This window comes from Meles meles, chromosome 20 (assembly GCF_922984935.1).
Source record: "Meles meles chromosome 20, mMelMel3.1 paternal haplotype, whole genome shotgun sequence".
Taxonomy (NCBI): domain Eukaryota; kingdom Metazoa; phylum Chordata; class Mammalia; order Carnivora; family Mustelidae; genus Meles; species Meles meles.
Genome location: NC_060085.1, coordinates 58,079,093 through 58,089,122, shown reverse-complemented (window position 1 = coordinate 58,089,122; position 10,030 = coordinate 58,079,093).

The window sequence follows — 10,030 nt, the reverse complement described above, 5'->3', positions numbered from 1 at the left end:
TTCTAGGGAATTCAAACTAATTGCTGAGGGCCAATGAGAAGTTCCTGTAGCAAGTAAGGATTTGTTGTAAAACCTTTTTTTAAAGATTAATTTATTGGAGGGGGCAGAGGGAGAGAATTCTCAAGCAGACTCCTCAGTGTGGAGCCTGACACTGAGCTCAGTCCCAAGAGTTGGACACCCAACAACCAACTGGGCCACCCAGGAGCCTTGGTTTTAAGCAACTTCAAAAATCATTTTTAGATGGTAAGTAGTATATTGCCTTGATAGGCGAGCTCTGCCAAAAGGGGGGTTTGTTTGGGGTTTAGCAGCTTTCACTTTGGGTAAGAAACCAATCCCCCATTTCTTAAGATCTGAGAGTCCTATGCCTGCAAGGTTGATAAAAGGGCAAGGCTTTCTCCTAACAAGGGTTGAAGGGATGATTGAAGGATAAGTGGAGGTGCTGCAAGGAATTCTACATTGTTTAACATTTTCATCTTTGGATCCCTGTTAAGTTTTGCTGCGTTTTTGCTTTTAGAATAATTTCTCAGCCTCTTGAAGCTGCTTCAATAGGACTTAAATGGAGTGGATCAGATGGAATTCTTGCCTACAAACTTCACTTGAAGAATTTAATAAAGAATAGTTAAAAGAATAATCCATACATTGTAGGGTGCCTGGCTGGCTCAGTAGAGCATGCAACTGTTGATCTTGGGGTCCTGAGTTCAAGCCCCACATTGGGCTTTGGAGGTTACTTTTTTTTTTTTTTTTTTTTGAAAGATTTTACTTGTCAGAGTGCATGCACAAGCAGGCAGAGTGGCAGAGAAGAGAAGCAGGTTCCCCGCTGAGCAAGGGGCCCGATGTGGGACTCAATCCCAGGACCCTGGGATCATGACCTGAGCCGAAGGCAGTGGCTTAACCAACTAAGCCACCCAGGCGACCCTGGAGGTTACATTTTAAAAAATAGGTCATGCTTTTGGGGTCCTGAGATCAAGCTCTATGTCCTGTTCTGCACTGGGCATGGAGCCTGCTTAAAATTCTCTACCTCAAGGTGTTTGGGTGCCTCAGTGGGTTAAAGCCTCTGCCTTCAGCTCAGGTCATGATTCCAGGGTGCTGGGATTGAACCCCATGTTGGGCTCTCTGCTCAGCAGGGAACCTGCTTCCCCTTCTCTGCCTGCCTCTCTGCCTACTTGGGTTTTCTGTCAAAATCTTTTTTAAAAATTCTCTACCTCTGTCCCCATCCCCACCCCACTGCTCATGCATGCACTCTCAAAATACTCAAATTGAGCATTCCATCTGACTTAGATGTGCATACCAAAGCTATATTAATTAGACTTTTTAAAAGATTTTATTTGAGAGAGAACATGAGCTAGGGGAGAGGCAGACTCCCCGCTGTGCAGGGAACCCAGTGCAGGCCTCATTCCAGAACCCTGGGATGGTGACCTGAGCTGAAGGCAGACACTTAAGCAACTGAGCCATCTATGTGCTCCTATTTAGTAGTTTAAAATGTTAATTTCAGGGGTCTTTGAAACTTTATTTTATTGAAGATTTAGAGTGAGCAAGGGTGGGGTCAGTGAGACTCTCAAGCAGACTCCCCACTGAGCACAAAACCCCAGATCATGACCTGAGCCGGAATCAAGAGTTGGATACTTAACTGACTGAACCACCCAGGTGCCCCTGCTTTGACACTTCAAAGACAACTGAAAAGATTTCCTTCCTTTCCTTACAGTAGATAGTCAAAAATTCTCTTCCCTACCCAATCAATGTGCTGTGTTGCAATGAAGAATTAACAGCGATGGTGTTAATGTAGTGATGCTGGTTTTTCTTTGGGAGGCCACTGCTGCACTGTACTACAACGTACGAACATGTTTTTGATGAGTCGCATCGGACTTTGGGGTAGTTGGCTTCCAGAAAACATTTAGATGATGCTATCTGGTACAGGTTCACTTGTAACCTTGTCTACTAAAAGCGCCAGAGGTAAAAACCTTGAGGTTTGAGGGGAGTGAAGTTTATAGTGCATATTTGTTTTTTACCAGCTTTATCTTGGATGTGTTTGCCTTAATATGTATGAGTATTTGTTGTGATCATCCAAGTTAAACCTCCATGATACTGAAAATTCTTTAAAAGATTGGGGGCACGTTTTTGTGGTAGACTCTGGTATGTCATAGTAAGCATAAACATTGCATCTCTCTCGTGTGTAACCTGAGGTATTGGGGGCTCCTGTTGTGAGTCTTGTGTGCTTGATGTGAAGAGCAGGTAACTGCTGAAGCAGCAGAGAAGTGTGAATCTTAGCAACAGGCTTAACGGCTGGGAGCTAGTAACCTCTAGAATTAGACATGCAGCCATTTGGCTCTAATTTGTCTAGGTGGGTCCTGAGCTATCACTATTTTATAAGCTTCCAGATGATTCTCAGGTACCAACTGGATTGAAAACCATTGGTGTAAGTCACCAAGGTCATAGCCCTGGTGGTGGGGTTGGAATTCGAGAACGAGTCCTGTGCTTATGCTCTTTTTTTTTTTTTTTAAGATTTATGTATTTATTTATTTGACAGACAGAGATCACAAGTAGGCGGAGAGGCAGGCAGAGAGGCAGGCAGAGAGAGAGGAGGAAGCAGGCTCCCTGCTGAGCAGAGAGCCCGATGCGGGGCTCGATTCCAGGACCCTGGAATCATGACCTGAACCGAAGGCAGAGGCTTTAGCCCACTGAGCCACCCAGGCGCCCCTGTGCTTATGCTCTTAATTATACTGATTTGTGTGTAATTATCCTTTCTTGCTTGCTTTAGAATGGAAAGAACATTCATTACACATAACTGCTTCCCCTCTGTCCATTTTCAACCCCACAACAAACCTTTACAGGGAACTTAGCTGCTATCTGTAATCTTCAAGTGAATGTTCTGATAGCAAGCTACGTGTTTTACCTCCTAAGGTAGCTGGTACATATCCGAAGGCAAGGATGGTGGTAGTGTTTTCTTAAAAATAACAAGCCTGTCTTTTTTTACTTAATTCCTTTTCACGTGTAAAAACATCCTTTCCTAAATGGGCCTGAAGAGATCAAGCAATTTCTATTGAGTAGTTTGGATGTGTTTTCGTCTTTCCTTCCTAGTTTTGGTTTCCAGCATTGAAGTTCTTATTGAGGTTACTCTGCAGCATGGCCCACGAACCAGGGCCTAGAACCTGCCTACTCTTGCCTCCCCAGAGAACATTGCTAACTGAGCAAACTTGGGCAGAAATAATTTGGTGGCAGAGAGAGGTCATTCAGTGAATGACCACTTGACTGGGATGGACTTCTTTCCTCAGTGTGGCTCCTTCATTGCTTTGCTTTCACAGAACAACCATCCTTTGCCCTTAGGTTCGTTTTAAATATTCTTAGTTGCAGTTAGTATGTCCTCTTGTGCCCCCAATAATGAAAGTCACTGGAGACGTGTTATGACAATAGGACCTCAAAGTGGATGCAAGTGGGATGGAATGGGGGGGGGGGGCGGAGGGGCCAGTTGCCTGGAAGAATGGGGAACTCCAGTCCTTCTGTCTACTACATTATACTTCTTGGATCAGGCCACAAAGCTGTAGGCAGTAGGCACATGTACTTGATGTCTGATGCTTAGCTGACTGCACCTAACATTTATGAGGCAGTCCTATGTTGGAGCTCTCAGGAGCGAGCTTTCTTTTTTTTTTTTTTTTAAGATTTTTTATTTATGTATTTGACAGATCACAAGTAGGCAGAGAGGCAGGCAGAGAGAGAGGGGGAAGCAGGCTCCCTGCCGAGCAGAGAGCCCGATGGGGGGCTCAATCCCAGGACCCTGGGATCATAACCTGAGCCGAAGGCGGAGGCTTTAACCCACTGAGCCACCCAGGTGCCCCTCTCAGGAGCTTTCCGAGCTTTCCAAAGAATTGATCATACCTGGTTGAGTGGTTTAAAGTCAGAAGGCTTTTGGCTGATTAAGGTATAAAAAGCTCCTAGAGGAATGGCAGTCATTCAGTGCTTCTGGGTGCTATTTTTAATTTGGAAAAGTTAGAAACTATTTGTGCAGATTATATCGTGTAACACAGATGAGATGACACTCTTCAGGCTATTGCTGTTTGCTTGTCTGCTAATGTTTTTGGGTGATAGTTTCCACACAGCGAACCCGAACTGATAGGGCAAGAGGTCAGAGTTTATAGTCACAGATTGTTCTTTCTGAGTAGGACAAAAATTTAGAGGCAAGATTTTTGTTTTTTTTACAGCTGAAAGCTGAAACAAGCAAAAAGTTACTTGTCACTGACTTTCAAACCTTTGCTGATTTCTCTGTTGTGAATGGAAGAGAAAGTCAATTCACTCTAATGGTTTTTGTGCCAAATTTCAGAATTAGATCACAGTTCTCCTAGCTGCCAAGTTTATATCGACTTTGTACAAAATTGCTTCATTAACGGGTTTCTGAATCAGATCAGCCAAAAACATGCCTTGGAATTGGAATATTTGCAAAATGATAAGTGGTAATATATGGAGGAAACACAAATTTGATTTCATTTAACTTTTTCCTGTTGGGTCATGATCCAGTGCTCTCTATTGCATTTGGTAATATCTCTTAAATCTTTAAGTTGCCCATCCTTTTTGGAAAAAACAAGTTGAAGAATCTCTTAATGACCTGCATTTGGTTGGTTGTATCCCTATAGTATTGTCTCATACGGTTTTACCTCCCAGAGTTTAGTGGTAGTCAGGTCTAGAAGCTTGATTACATTTTGATTATTTTTTTTTTAGGCTAGGTACACCGTAGGGGGTTTTGTATGTCCTGTTGCATCACATCAGGAGGGACATAATGTCAGGTTGCCTTACTTCTGGTGATACTAGTCTTGATCAGTAGGTTCTGGTGATTTCAGTGTTTTCTATTATAAAGTCTTCCAACAGCCTTGCACCTCATGGTTTTAGCAGCCATGGATGATAAATAGATCTCTACCAATACTTAAGTTATAAAGAACAAATAGTTAAAGGATCGTAAATCCTTAAAAATGCAAGCCCAGGATAGAAGACCCCAGGAATTAATGGGTATGACTTCTAAATGCTGGCCAAGTTATCTTGCACTTTCTCCCCCAAGGTCTATTGGTACTGCAGTACCTGGGCCTCCAAAAACCTGATTTTAGCTGCAGGGTCTTGTCCATTTTGGGGACCATAGCATCATGCAACCATTATAGGCTGTGGTGTCAGATGATTGGAATGTCTGTTCAAATTTGAAACAGCAAGCTCCGGTTTCCTCAAATATAAAGTGAAGGAAAAAAACCCAAAACTTGTATTTTGTGGGATCACCATGATGGATTACACAAAACGTTATTCATAAAGGGCCTACCACTTAACTGGAATAATAAAGGGTACTTAACTGTTGTATGCAAACTTCCTATAGTGCCACCAGATTGTTTGTATGCCACCTTGAGAAGAATACCTCTCAGTATGTTTGGCAAGTCTGAGATAAGGCCTGGTTGAACCAGTTCAGGGATACCTTTAATTCATGCCATTAACTCCAGAGCCTTTGGAAGGCAGCCGGTGGTGATACGAATGAAGCCGGTCAGCTGGGAGATGGAGGAGGTGGTGCTATAGAGAACTGGAGAAGAGCCCACGTCCCTCTGAGGACAATAGCTACTCGGCGTCTCTCTCTTTTTTTTTTAATTTATTTATTTGACAGAGAGAGATCACAAGTAGTCAGAGAGGCAGGCAGAGAGAGAGGAGGAAGCAGGCTGAGCAGAGAGCCCGACGTGGGGCTCGATCCCAGGACCCTGAGATCATGATCCGAGCCAAAGGCAGAGGCCTTAACCCACCGAGCCACCCAAGCGCCCCGACTCGGCGTCTCTTAATTGAGAGATTGTCTAATGCTTTCGTGCATGGAGGAGCAGTCTGCTATTTTGAACTTCGTGTAATGCATACTCTGTGAAACCTGAGGAACATTTTGAAAATCAGTTTTCCTTAGGCATTTTGATCTTGATTCTAAATTTGTTCTAAATTTAAACTTTGATTACAAATTTAATCTGGCTTTGAAAATTGGAAACACTACAAATACAGTGGTTTAAAATTTTGTTTATAACTTTAGAATGTTCTGCCTTTGTGATGTTCCAATCGTATGCCATCCTAATGATTAGGTACCCCAGGATTTTATAATTCTACCATATTCCATTTTTATACTTGTTCTGGAGTGTAAACACTCTCAGACCCAAGAGAAAAAGGATACCATCTCATCTCGGGTTATCAGCATGGGAGTTTCTGGTATTTTGGGCTGGGTAGCCCTAGATTAGGACACAGAAGTCCAAAGGTGATTAAAGTCTGAGATGTTGCAAGTGAGCTTGAATCCTCTTTTGTAACAGTTTCTTCTAGTATGGTCATTCAGCAACAGGTCTCCCAATCCCTATATTTTAAGCACATTTTTTTTTTAATTTTTTTTTTCTTTTTTACAGATAGAGAGAGAGAGAGAGAGAGAGAGAGATTACAAGTAGGCAGAGCAGCAGCCAGAGAGGGGAGGAAGCAGGCTCCCTGCCAAGCAGAGAGCCCGATACGGGGCTCGATCCCAGAGACCCTGAGATCATGACCTGAGCTGAAGGCAGAGGCTTAACCCACTGAGCCACCCAGACGCCCCTATTTTAAGCACATTTAAAAATGTTTGGGCCCTTTCTTCTAGAAACAAAGTGTTCTTGAAATATTTTTTTATTAGGCTGCAAGTGTTGATTGGACCTTTCCATTTTTTGTATAGTTTATAAATTTTCTGGATTGTTTAGCTGATTTTGGACATTTTTATTCGTGCTCGCTTTGGCAGCTCATATAAAATGGACACTTTTATCCAATTTTTTGCAGGTGAAAAGTACACTTACTAAGAATAATCTGGGGGACGCCAGGGTGGCTCAGTCAGTTGAGTGTCTGCCTTCGCCTCAGGTTATGATCCCAGGGTCCTGGGATCAAGTCCCACATTGGGCTCCCTGCTCAGTGGGGAGCCTACTTCTCCCTCTGCCTGCTTTGCCTGTTGCTCCCCTGCTTATGTTCTCTGACAAATAAAATCTTAAAAAATATATCTACATAATAAGTACTTTATGTGTAACAAGAAGTTCCCTTAGCAGAACTCCTTCATGTTTATATCTTTGCAACTAATTTTTAACTTTTAACTAACTTTTAACTTTTAATTTAGCGAAAGTATGAACTCATGGGCTTTTACAAATTCCTTTTTTTTTTTTTTTAAGATTTTACTTATTAGAGGGTGGGGGAAGGGCCGGTGGGAGAGAGAGAGAGAATCTCAATCTGAGCAGGGAGTCCAAGGTCAGGCTTGATCTTAAAATCCTGAGATCATGGCCTGAGGTGAAACCGGAGTCCGAGGCTCACTTGACTACGACACCCAGGCACCCCTCATTTTTACTACTTTATGCTCATATTGTCACATCTTATTTTCTGCTGAGGACAATTCTACAGGATCCATTCAGGGGTTTTCTTGCCCCAGGACAACGAATCAATCACTGTTAGTTCCCTGTTGATGTTGTAACTTCATCACATCCCAAAAGAACCTTGGCCATGTATAGTAACATTCACAGGTGGTGGGAATTAGGACATGTACATCTTTGGCAGGGTGTTATTCTTCCTTAGTCTGACTCTGGCCCCTAAAGATGTCACAGCCATCTCACATGCAGAATGCATTCATTTCATCCCAGCGTCACCCCAAGTGTCTACCACTACACACCACCAAAGAAACATTTCTAAGTCTTGGATCCAAAGTCCCAAGTCTCATTGTTTAAATCAGGTATAGGTGAGTGCTCCTGGGTGGCTCAGTGGGTTAAAGCCTCTGCCTTCCGCTTGGGTCGTGATCCCGAGGTCCTGGGTTTGAGCCCCTCATCGGGCTTTCTGCTTGGTGGGGAGCCTGCTTCCCCCCCCCCCCCCCCGCCTGCCTTTCTGCCTACTTGTGATCTCTGCAGGGTAAATAGATTAAATCTTTACAAAAATCATTCCAATCAATCAATCGGGTATAGGTGGGAGCTAGATATGATCTGTCCTGGTGTGAAATTCCTCCCCATCTGTGATTTGGTTTTAAGTTATCTGCTCCCAAAAGTCAATGGTAGTAAAGGTATAGGACATTAGTAACAGATATGGCCCTTTAAATGGGAGGAACTAAAAAAAGGCGGGGGGAACTACAAGGGAAAAGGGAGTCACTGGTCTCAATTAAAAAATCTAGCTGGGCAAACAGTATCAGGTTTAATGGTTGAGGATATTCTCCAGGCTCAAGCTGACCTCCCAGGAGCCAACCCCTTTTCTTTCTTTCTTTCTTTCTTTTTTTTTTTTTTTTTTAACAGAATGAGCACAAGCAGGGGGAGCGGCAGGCAGAGGGAGAAGCAAGCTCTGTGCTGAGCAAGGAGCCCGATGCCGGACTAGATCCCAGGACCCCAGGATCATGACCTGAGCCAATGGTAGATGCCGAGCCAAGGGTAGATGCTTAACTGACTGAGCCACCCAGGTGTCTCAGTATAGCTGAGTAGTTTTATCAGCTTGTTTTCTCCATATAAAATTTTGGGAATTCAACAGCCTTTTTTCATTTTGTTCTTTTTCTGTCCTTTGGAGTCCAAGCTGGCAGCCCAACCTTATGGGTCTTCTGTGTTTGTCATGGGAATTCACTTCATTAGACAAGAGGCTCCTCCACAGAACTTTCCTGGATAATTCCATCTCTGTCCTGGGTTCTGCTGCAATGATTGAAAGGATTCAGGAGTCACACACCTAATCTCTTACCCTATCTCCAAAGTGGATTAATATTCTGACCTTTTGATCATTCTGAGGCACTAGAAAAAGGTGGTTCAACCACACCCTTAGCTTTTTCTCCAGAGCACACTTCCCAGTGAATCTCCTAATTTTAGCATCTTTTGTAGTATGGATAGGCTAAGATTTTCTCAAAGCGTCAAATTCAGGATCTGTTTTAACAGTACTTCCTTAGGTTATCTCTTTGCTCTTGCATTTTACTATAAGCATCAAAAAAGAAACCAAAACCCCTCTTAGCTAAATATCCAAGTTTGTCGTATACAGATTCCACCTTCCACATAACTAGGCTACAACTCAGCTACGTTTCTATCATATAAGGATTTCCCTTTTTTCCAGTTTTAAAAAAAGATTTTATTTCTTCATTTGACAGACAGAGATCAAGTAGGCAGAGAGGCAGGCAGAGAGGGAGGGGGAAGCAGGCTCCCCACTGAGCAGAGTGCCTGATGTGGGGCTCGATCCCAGGACCCTGAGATCATGACCTGAGCTGAAGGCAGAGGTTTTAACCCACTGAGCCACCCAGGCACCCCTAACATTAGGATTTTTTAATGAAGATTTTATTTATTTATTTGACAGAGACACAGCGAGAGAGGGAACACAAGCAGGGGGAGTGGGAGAGGGAGAACCAAGCTTCCCGGGGAGCCGGGAGCCCGATGTGGGGCTCATTCCCAGGCCCCTGGCATCATGAACCGAGCAGAAGGCAGACGGCTTAATGACTGAGCCCCTAACATTGGAATGTTTACTTGCCTTTTTCTTTAAGTAGGCTCCACACTCAGCATAGAGCCCAATGCAGGGCTTGAACTCAAGACCCTGAGATCAAGAGCTAGGTGCTTAACCAACTCAGCCACCCAGGGTTTTCACCTGTATTGACAGTTACCGTGCAGGAAGGGTTTAGTGTTGCCTTATATCAGGATTTCTGTGTGAGATTTTCCGGTTCTTCACGACAGAAGTCAAAACCAACCCTGTAGGCCAAATTCAGCCTGCTGACCAGTTTACAGTTGTTCTGTAGATTAGTGATGTGATCTAATGATAGGTCACAATTATGGATGCATAATCAGTAAGATATTTAGGATTGACACTGGGATGTAAGTAAAGAAAATCTTAGCAATACAACAGGCTGTTCAGATTTACCGGGTGGCTAAGAAACAGCGTAAGTTGGGGCTGCTGGCACACAAAAAAAGGCAGTACACGGCTAGTGTCTCTGTTGCTCTACTCATGTGGCTATCCTGCAGAGATAAACAAACAAAACAAAACAAGATAGGATTCCAGTAGGGCAAAGCCTGTAAATCTTAAATTTGGTGATTTAAAGGTCATCAGA